This window comes from Gorilla gorilla, chromosome 13, assembly GCF_029281585.2.
Source record: "Gorilla gorilla gorilla isolate KB3781 chromosome 13, NHGRI_mGorGor1-v2.1_pri, whole genome shotgun sequence".
In the NCBI taxonomy this organism is placed as follows: domain Eukaryota; kingdom Metazoa; phylum Chordata; class Mammalia; order Primates; family Hominidae; genus Gorilla; species Gorilla gorilla.
In genome coordinates, this window is record NC_073237.2 from 47,469,243 (window position 1) to 47,480,552 (window position 11,310).

The window sequence follows — 11,310 nt, forward strand, 5'->3', positions numbered from 1 at the left end:
AAGCTCCAGGTCCCCGAAACCCTTCAATGAGGGCAGCTCTGCCTTGATCTTTTGATATATTAAGGCTCCTTAAAAGAGTTCCTTTGTCAGACGATTCTGTAATTAAAAAAAAAAAAAAAAATGTTGGCCAGGCATGGTGGCTCACGCCTGTAATCCCAGCACTCTGGGAGGCCAAGGCAGGCGGATCACGAGGTCAGGAGATCAAGACTGTCCTGGCTAACACGGTGAAACCCCGTCTCTACTAAAAATACAAAAAATTAGCCAGGCGTGGTGGCAGGTGCCTGTAGTCCCAGCTACTCTGGAGGCTGAGGCAGGAGAATGGGGTGAACCCGGGAGGCGGAGCTTGCAGTGAGTCGAGATCATGCCACGGCACTCCAGCCTGGGCAACAGAGTGGGACTACATCTCAAAAAAAATAAAAATAAAATAAAATAAAATAAAAGGCGGGGAACCACTCAGGTTGGAGAAGGGAGTGATCGTAAGATCCCAGTCAGTTGGACCAGGACCTGTAAGTATCCACCTCCTCAGCCTCAGGATTTTCGCACCACACTCCCTTCTCTGGAGAAAATGGATCAATCAAATGCTACATTGATCAGTAGCTATACCACAGAAAGCCACAACCACCCTCCCACCCTATGCTTTATAACAACCCTGGCCATGCCTAGGAAAGGTGCCCAGTGGAGCCCTTGTCCTCATCCTTGTGGGGAGCAACAGGCTATGGCAGCCAGTTCCCACCTCCAGATATCTGGCCCTGGATTACGAGACAAGAGGTATTTAAAGCTAAACATGCTTGGAATTGGGCAGCACTAGTAGCTAAGGGTCTGTGAAGGTGCTTGTAGATCCCCTGATTAAACCCCCGCACACACACACACACCCCAACACTTGCTGAGAGAGGGCACCTCTTCCAGCCCCATCCTTCTCTAAGACAGAGTCTAAAGAAGAGGGTTTCATCACTGCCACTCCTCCTGGGAGAGCCAGCCTGGCTGGAATTTGCTTCCTCTTCTCCCTCTGTCCCTTTGCATCCCTGCCCTTCCTTCCTCCCAGGCTAGGAATTCCTGGTCTCCTACATTGGCACAGCTTCCAGCTACCCTTTCTGCCACGTACAGGAGGAAAGAAAGAGCTTTTTCCGCTCGCTCATAAATATTCACTGAATGCCTTGTTGCCGTCTCACGTCCCTTCCCAGGTGAAAACCATACCTCTGAAAATGATTAAGGTCATCATTTGCCTCAGAAGCAGCCTAGGCTTCCCCTACTCAGGGTCTAGCAGGCCTCTGTTCAGCAGAAAGCGCTGGCCTGTCTGGGAATTAGAAAGATCTCGCTTCCTGACTGGGACACAGCCCAGAAGAGTCCATCAGGCTCCCTTCCATGCCTCTGAGGGGATTAATTCCAGAGGGAAGCCTGGAAACACAGAACAATCCCATCAAGACTTACCTGCTACCCTCTGACCAAGGGGACCAGGGAAAATAATGTCCCAAAGGAGAACACAGAACTTTTTTCCTTACTCTATTCTCAAGCTTGAAATCCCAGAGAAGCAAAACAAAATATAGCAGAAGGTCAGTCTGAAAAGTGAATCCCAAATTCCAAAGTCAAATCCTCTTCACCTGAAGTCTCAGGGAGAGCTTTTGCATCCCAAATCAGGGGATAAGGGGAGGGTGTGGCCTTCAGACTGGCCCTAAGAAAAGGTCTTACTGCAGGCTTCTTGCAGGCAAAGTTAGGAGGCATTCTGAGGCAACCATCTTTTGTTTTGTGAAGGAAACGTATTCTTTGCCTGACTTACCTGGAAGAGGAGCCTATTAGTCCATTCTCATGCTGCTATGAAGAAATACCTGAGACGGGGTAATTTAGAAAGAAAACAAGTTTAATTGACTCACAGTTCGCATGGCTGGGGAGGCCTCAGGAACTAACAACCGTGGCAGAAGGCACCTCTTCATAGGGCAGCAGGAGAAAGAATGAGTGCCAGCAGGGGAAATGCCAGACGCTTATTAAACCATCAGATCTCGTGAGACTCAGTCACTATCACGAGAACAGCATGGGGGAAACGCCTCCATGATCCGATTACCTCCACCTGGTTCTGCCCTTGACACACACAGGGATTATTGGGACTACAATTCCAGATGAGATTTTGGGTGGGAACACAGCCAGACCATATCAAGGGGTTAAAGTGAGGCTTTTGCCTTTGGGTCACGTGTGGCACCTGGTTTCTTATGGAAGTCATTGCCCTCCGCATTTGAATGGGGCAGGGGATAAAGCTGGGCTCCAATCACCTCTGTCCTTCGTCTCCGACTTTGGAATCCTGTCTCCTTTCTTCTGTCATAAATAACCTTCTTACCTTAATGCCCTGTGTCAGAGCTGCCCACCCGGAGTTAGAGGTTTACTGCTCCCCTTACTTTCCATTTGGGGATCTTAAGGTGATTCCTCAGATGAAAAATTATTTTCTTTGTGCTTTCGTTTAAACAAAGATGGAGTCTGAGGCTCTGCTAATGGCCCCACAAAGTGGCTGGGCGATGATTGGTTTCCTGGCATCTCCGTGCAGGGAAATTCCTAAACGTGTCCTTCATTCTTCCACAGTCAGGCGGCAGGGTCGGGTGGCAGGGCGGGAAGACTGTGGTGTCTCCTCCTGCCATGAACAGCCTCCAGGCAGCCATTCCTTTGTCACCTGTCCTGCCACTGAGTCATCAAAGCGTCACACTTTTTAAAAGAAAAGTGTATCTCCTAAAGAGATTCAATTGATTGTGGCGCTTTTGTCTGGTCATTCTTTTCAGGGGCTTGATGCTTTATGTAGTTTCCAATCAAAAGGCTCTTTAGCCTGCCATGGTGTCATAGTGGGCCTGGGGAAAGACATGTGTTTGCATTTGTATGTCAGCTCCTGACACTTGTATTTATTTGTACATATGTATTTTGTTTGTTCAAATAAGTGTTTCATCAGACGTGGAGTATAGTAAGGAGACTCGGAGAAGAAGCTGGTACAATTCAAAAGCAAGTGAACTATTTCTCAATAAGACTTGGAATTCCAACTTCTGGTTAACTGTAAATATGATTTGGAGGAAGAAGTAGCACATCAGGGAGCTAAGGTCTGTATTTATCTTTTAATGTTATTGTTATATTATACAGTTTACTGCATAAATAATTGAAATGATAGTAATAACAATTTAGGGACCATTCAACTGTTGTGTGTGCTATATTTCATTGATATTCACTTTTCTGAACTGTGCACAGATCCACAACAATTCTCTGTTTAATGAACATTGAGTGGTAAATTAAAAATAAAAGTTTTTTCAAATGGATAATTTTTTCCTTAATGCATGCTATTTGAAAACACTCTTTCTCATTTGTTCATTAAAAAAATCATTCAACAGTCCTAAAAATAAACTTCTTTCATACTGTTTTTATAGTATTTGTTTTAAAACTGCAAATTTAATATGATATCACTAGGAAGAATAAAGAAACCTGAAAAATTCAGTGACACTAATTAAACCTGAATGGATATAGATTGTTGTGTTTGTCTAAATGTTTAGCTATATGTTTAAAGTATAATTAAAAAATATAAAAACTAAGAATATTAAAGTAATAATTTTTTCAGGTACAAGGGAGAATAGTGGTAAGTGCAGGATTAATATTTTCATGCTCTATGAGGAGAAATTTTTATTTATGCATATCTTATTATTCTTGGTTTAATAATCATCATACTAAAATGAGTTCCTTGAGGATGTGAATACTAACTCATTCATCTTTGTATCTCTAGTCTGTAACAAAGTAGATGCTCAAGAAACATTTATTAAATGACTTCAGTGAATACCAATTTGACTTTTAATATTCATTTCTCCCTACCTCCCTTGTAGAAAAACTGGAAGAGGAGAGAAGGGGCTAGAAATAGTTAAAATTTATCAAAACCTATACCAGGCACACAATATCTGTGATATCATTAAACATTTCCCAAAATGTATAAAATTGCTATCTCTATTCCAATTTTGTGCAAGGTGAAACTGATATTCAGAAAAGGGAAAACTTTTTGTTTGTTTTTTTTTTTGAGGCGGAGTTCTCACTCTGTCGCCCAGGTTGGAGTGCAGTGGCACCATCTCAACTCACCGCATCTTCGGCCTCCTGGGTTCAAGCAATTCTCATGCCTCAGCCTCCCGAGTAGCTGGGACTACAGGTGCGCACCACCACACCTGGCTAATTTTTGTATTTTTAGTAGAGATGGGGTTTCACCATGTTGGCCAGGCTGGTCTCGAACTCCTGATCTCAAGCGATCCACCTCCTTCAGCCTCCCAAAGTGCTGGGATTACAGGCGTAGCCACCATGCCCAGCTGAAAAGGGAAAACATTATAAAGGAACATACATACAATAGTTGATGAAGCTGAAATTTGAACCCAGTTATATCTAATTCCAAAGTATGTGGGCTTTTTTCCCCACTCATTCACTCATAGATACAATAAATATTTTTGAACACAGACTATATACCAGGCACTGTTCTAGACACTGGAAATACTAGTGAACAAAACAAATAGTTTCTGACCTTTTAGAGTTGACATTCTACTGGGGATAGACAGTAAACAAATTCATAGTGCAACATTTAATCCCTATCTATTTAAAAACTAAAGTCATTTGAGCATCACTGAAATGGAATTAGTTTTTTTTCTAAAATTCAGAAATCAGGAGTTGTAAAAGTAGTGTGGGTAAAGTGGAGTCAACCAAGGGACCAATAGTAGTAGTTGATTTCAGAGGGGTAGAGTCAGATGGTGTAGGGCCTTCGAGCCATTACGCACTTTGTCTTTCAGGTAAGATGGGAAGCAGAGGAGTGATATGCTCTAGCTCACATTTTAAAGATTTTTAAGAATGGGGTAAGGGAACAAGAAAGAAGACCAGCTGGAGGCCCTTCCCTTGTAATAACCCAGGCAAGAGATGGTGCTGGCAGCGTCTACGGTGGCAGCAGGGAAGGTACCAAGAAATGGTTGGATTTTAGACAGGATTTGCTGATGGACAGGTTAGATGAGGGATGCTTTTAGAGTTTGTGCAGTTGTGTCTTCCGGATCAGAATCACTTTATTTTTGCAGTTTCCTTATCTGCAAAATGAGAATGATTTTGAGAATCCATCTTGAGAAAAGCCCTCAGCACCATGCCTAGTACATAGCAAGCATTCAATAAATGTTATTTATTACTACCAATTAGCTAAGTAGACCATAGGGAACAACTGCAGCCCTGTAAGCTTACAACCTGGAGTAGATAACAAGAGCTGCTCACGTTCGAGACTAACTCAGGGACCTGGGGGCCGAGATGGATAGCAAGACCGGGGATGCCAAACCATGCACCTCTCTCAGGCTATGCATAGGTTCAGGAGTGAGGATAGAAAGGGAAAGAGAAAGACAAAGGAAAGTGCAAGAAAGACAAGATTTCTAAGAAAGACAAAGGGTCCTCCAAAGTTTAAGTAGTATCTTTTCTTGACCTTGACCTCTACATAGACTTGTTTACACATCTAGAAATAGTTGAGGAAATTCTAAAATGTACCTAATTCACTCTGGTAGAGAAACATTTTCTTTTTCTTAGCATTTTATTTATTTAGTTTATTTGTTAGAGACCAGGTCTCACTATATTGTGCAGGCTGGTCTTGTACTCCCGGCCTAAAGCAATCCTTCCACCCTGGCCTCCCAAAGTGCTAGGATTTTACAGGCCTGAGCAACTGTGCTCAGCTAAGAAAGGTTTTCATGGAAATTTCATATTTTAAACAAAATTGAGATTTTAATTGCAACCATCAGTTTCATTGGGAAGTTTAGATGCCTAATTTATGAGATGCTGGAAATGAGAGACTAGGGGAAAAAAACATAGTGGTGTGAATCCCCTTATAAATTAATTTTTATTTATTTATTTTTTTGAGAAGGAGTCTTGCTCTGTCACCCAGGCTGGAGTGTGATCTCAGCTCACTACAACCTCCACCTCCCAGGTTCAAGTGACTTTCCTACCTCAGCCTCCTGAGTAGCTGGGACTACAGGTGTGCAGCACCATGCCAGGCTAATTTTTTGTATTTTTAGTAGAGACGGGGTTTCACCGTGTTGGCCAGGCTGGTCTCGAACTCCTGAGCTCATGTGATCTGCCTGCCTCAGCCTCCAAAAGTGCTGGGATTACAGGCGTGAGACACCGCACCTGGCCCCTCTTATAAATTTAACTGTGGTTTAAGACACTTGTGTGTGGATGATTGGCCCTGGCCTCACAGTGAGGGAGAGTTTTCATTAAAGGTACAGGATTGTTTTTGGTGAAATATTTGCTTTATTGTTCACCCTGTATAATTTGTTACTAAACAATAAGATAATCTTCAACAATGATTGAAAACACCTATTGATAGAGTTAGTTATTTCCTTTTGATTCTGTTAATTTATTCATTAATTTTGTTAGGTAGATTTTTTAAAATTATAGAATTAATATGTGCTCGCATTCAAAGATTCAAAAATTATACAAAGAATTAATAGTAAAATGTAAATATCTCCTTCTTGATCCTGAAATTCTCAATGATTCTCTCACCAGAGGTACTGCCATGAATAGTTTATTGTGTGTCCTACCAGGAATGTCTTATATATATGCAAACACACATACATCAGTAATTATAAGTGTATAATTTTTTTGTTGTTTCTTTTTTAAATTTTTTATATTTTTATATGTATATAATTTTAAAACTTTAACCCAAGCAGGAGGAAACAATTTGGCCTGCTCTATTCACTTATGGATATGCAAGAGGTTATATCAAGGTAACAGCAGTTGAAAAAGAGTTTTTGTAAACTGAGACCAAAATATAGTTAAGAGTGAGAAAATGTTTTTGTTGGGATTTAATTTTTTTTCTTTTTTATTTTCTGAAATGGAGCCTCGCTGTGTCGCCCAGGCTGGGGTGAAGTGCTGCGATCTCAGCTCACTGCAACTTCCACCTCCTCAATTCAAGCAATTCTCCTGCCTCAGCCTCCCGAGTAGCTGGGATTACAGGTGCCCGCCACCACGCCCAGCTAATTTTTGTATTTTTTAATAGAGATGGGGTCTCGCCATGTTGGCCAGGCTTGTGTTGAACTCCTGACCTCGGGTGATCTGTCCACCTCAGCCTCCCAAAGTGCTGGGATTACAGGCATGAGCCACCATGCCCGGCCTAGGATTTAATTTTTTTAAAAACCAAAAAAAAAAAAAAAAAAAAGAAAGAAAAGAAAAATAAATTTCTCATTTTAAAAAAAATTTGTATTTTAATAGCAACCATGTGCCATTTCTTAGAAGAAGAAATCAAGTGTAGGTGGGGGTGAAGGTTTGGGTCCTTCCCCACTCCAAATCATATGATAGCTCAATATAATATCTTTCCATTCACATTTAATTTTCACAGCATTATCTTAAGGACAGTCATTTGTACAAAACTATTTCTGGGCTTTATACTAGGTTTCCCAAGGATCTAGTTTAAAATGATTTGACATTCACATTATTTTGTTTTGAAATGCCTCCCTTGTCATCATTGTTAATGTTTTTGGCTTCTTTAATTGCTGATTAGACTAAAACTAACAAACAATTGTTATGTGTATGATTTGAGCTGTTCTGGTCGTCTGATGGGCACAGATAGATAGCAAGGAAGATTTGAATGACCAGTTATTTCGTGTATATTTTCATGTTGTGATGGCTTTTACTTTATTCTCAATCTTGTTGCTATGAGGACCCAAATAATAAATATTCAGATAATCAATGATTATAGAGAATTTCCTCTACATTTTATTTTTGGTTTAAAAAATGAAGCTTTCTATAGTTTTATTTTGAAGAAATTTTACAGAAGTCATTTCTAGTCTTGAGCATACAGAGCTAATAATCTTTTTAAAGAACTACATACATTCCTACTTTCCATTGTAGACATGTACAGTTGGTGCACATAAGAGGCGTTTACAGGCTGGGCGCAGTGGCTCACACCTGTAATCCCAGGACTTTGGGAGGCTGAGGTGGGCGGATCACGAGGTCAAGAGATGGAGACCATCCTGGCCAACATGGTGAAACTCTGTCTCTACTAAAAATACAAAAATTAGCCGGGTGTGGTGGCACATGCCTGTAGTCCCAGCTACTCGGGAGGCCGAGGCAGGAGAATTGCTTGAACCCGGGAGGCAGAGGTTGCAGTGAACCAAAAAAGTGCCACTGCACTCCAGCCTGGTGACAGAGTGAGACTCCATCTCAAAAACAAAACAAAAAAAAAAACAAAAAAAACAAAGAGGTGTTTACAACTTTTTGAAAGTAAAAACAATGCGAAAAAGAGCACTCAAACACATATATCTTTGTACAAAAGGCAAGAAAATTAGAATTTTATAAGGAGAGTTCCCAAGTCAAAGGACACAAGCACATGTTACATTTCAAAAGATTCTACCAAAGTGCCCTTTAAAATGGCTTCACTAATTTATCCTCCCACCAACAATATATGAAGGGGCTTTTGCTCACACCTTTGCCAACAGTGGGTTTCATTAAAACTTTCTAATTTTTGCTAATGGAATAGTTGAAATTTTCTTGTTCTGATCCTTATTTCTTGAATTATAAATTATGTTAAACTTTTTTTTTTTTGTTTTTTGAGACACGGTCTCACTCTGTCGCCCAGGCTGGAGTGCAGTGGTCCAATCTTGGCTCACTGCAACCTCCAACTCCCCAGTTCACACAATTCTTGTGCCTCAGCCTCCCTAGTAGCTGGGATTACAGGTAGGCACCTGTAACTTTTGTATTTCAAGTAAAAATGGGGTTTTGCCATGTTGGCCAGGCTGGTCTCAAACTCCTGGCCTGAAGTGATCCACCTGCCTCTGCCTCCCAAAGTGCTGGGATTACAGGCGTGAGCCACTGCGCCTGGCCTAAACTTGGTTTGTGTGTGTGTGTGTGTGTGTGTGTGTGTGTGTGTGTGCTTTTACTACTTGTATTAGTTTATCTGTAAACTTCCTACTTGTGTTTTTTATCTGCTTTTATAATTGAGTAATTTATCTTTTTCATCTTCATTTATAAGATCTGCATATTAAAAATAGCCCTTGGATATATGGGATGCATATATTTTTCCTCAGTTTGTCATCTGTCTTTGACTTTGTTTTGGATGTTGTTGTCACATAAATGTTAAATTTTTACATGGTCAATTTTAGCAGCCTTTCATTTATGACTTCTGGATTTTGTGTCATGTTTAAGTAAGGCCTTCTCTACTGTAAAATTGTTTTTTAATTCCACAGTGTTTTCTTCTAGAACGTTTATACTTCATTTTTTGTAGCACATCAAATATGCGTGGAATGAGAGATCTTCAAAAATAATAGATTTTCATATCATTTGCAGGTTTGGTCATAACCTTAAAACTAGGGTAGGTCATCGCTATGTCCGTATCTTTAAAGACAGATATAATAAACGTTAATAAACACCACTGATGCACTTTCCTTTGCTAACATGGAGAACATATGTGCCCACTAAACTTGCCTGATTGCAAATTATGACTGAGGGAAGGGTTTTTGTATATACAAGTCACCAGATGTTTTATAATGATTCTGTTAATATGAGCCTCAGGATTAGACTAGAGCCAGTGTTACAGGTCAAGACTGAGGCTCATTGACCAAGCTATGCAGGGAAGTTTGTGCAGCGCCTCCTGGCACAATACATAAATATCCAGATTTATTACTCTCTGTCTCCAGCACCGAATTTGCCCACAGATTTATGAAAGGGAAAACATGAAATTGAGATTTGTAAATATTTGAAGTTTACTTCTGAGATCTGAAAAGGCAGTAAGAAGGCTAGTAATAAATTCAAAATAGAGGTTAGGGAATGCAGTAAGTTTGCAATTATAGAAATATAACTTAAGGAAAGAATCACAAACAATAAAATTTAATAATTTCACCCTTGGTTCATAAAACACTGAGCTCCAACTGACATAAATTATTAGCCTGAGGAAAAAATGGAGGTAAGTGAATATAGATTGTCACAAAGGAAATTGTTGATAGATTTGGCAACTAGAGTTAGAATTCCTAATTCTTCTGACAGGATGATTCTCGTTACAAGTCAGGAAAGGCTAAAAGCCTTGAAGAATTTTTACCAATATGTATCATGTTCAGTATCCTTTGCCCCATTTATAACTAATGACACCTTGGAAGCCTCTAAAAGTAGTCATGTCAGTAGATTGATCAGTTCTCCATTTTTGTTCATCAGGAAACTAGTTCCTTCAAACATCAATTTTGTATAGCTTTTAGGATTGTGAGTCTGTATCAATTTGCAGAGCCGATATTAGGCTTAAAAAAAAAACCAGATGACTGATGGGACTCTCGGCCTCAGAGTCACTCAAAGCTCATTTGCAACTTTTACTTTGTGAGTTGGCAACTGTGTCACCTTGGCAAATTTATTTATTTAATTTCCTCAAGACTTAATTTCCTCATCTTTCAAATGGACTATTCATAACTTCCAGTGGCAGACACCATTGCATGCTTCCTAAAATGCCAAACCCCACCACTGTCTTCTTCACTAACCAGGGCTGTTCCTAGCAGGTCCTGGGCTTTGATGTGATTTGCAAAAATGCAGCCCAATAGGCAGACAAATTGCAAAATGCTACCCCTTCCTCTAGACTGACACAGCCAGGTCCCACAGCTTAAGGGGTGGGCTGTACAGAGTATGGACTGATTCTGGCCTCTGCTGGGCACCTTTATGCAGTGAGACCCTTAGTGAGACCTATGTTTTGTTTAGTTCCTAGATGGAGACTCCTTGATCACCAGGAAGATGGGCCAAGTGCTGGCCTAAGCAGGAGCATGGCTGAGTTGAGATGAGATGAAAAGGAAGAGTCAGCTGAGGAGCTTCCTTGAGAAGGGAAAGGCATGGGAGAAGACGAGTTTTGTCCTGATTCTCACTTTTAAATGTAGTCATGTGATGGCACAATACTCTGGGCTATGGTGGTCTTTATAAAACCATGAATGGAAGGCCAAGAGACTTGACCTAGAGCCCTGACACCCCTGAGTCGCTGAACCAGTGATAGGACTTCTGCTTCTGGGAGGCTGAGGAGAGTGGATCACTCAGTTTGTTTAAGCCACAGTTATTTGGGTTTTATGGAACTCAAAGCTGAAAGCTTTCCTAATTGATAAAGGACCACAGGAATATTGTAAAGATTAAATTATATGACATAATTAACCCTCTTCTTAGTAACAGAGTAGGAACTGAGTAACTGATGGCTGCCATGATGATGGTGGTTGTATTAGTCCGTTTTCATACTGCTATAAAGAACTCCCTGAGACTGGGTAATTTATAAAGGAAGAGATTTAATTGACTTACAGTTCAGCATGGCTGGGGAGGCCTCAGGAAACTTACAATCATGGTGGAAGG

General features: G+C 40.7%; 1 long non-coding RNA gene across 1 annotated transcript; it reads left to right on the forward strand.

The window, feature by feature from the left end:
* The first annotated feature begins 2,318 nt into the window (after positions 1 to 2,318).
* Positions 2,319 to 10,872, forward strand: LOC109028296 (uncharacterized). Its single transcript, XR_002007308.3, has 3 exons — positions 2,319 to 2,405; positions 2,913 to 3,068; positions 10,681 to 10,872. It is a non-coding gene; the product is annotated as an uncharacterized lncRNA (long non-coding RNA).
* Positions 10,873 to 11,310: the final 438 nt, after the last annotated feature.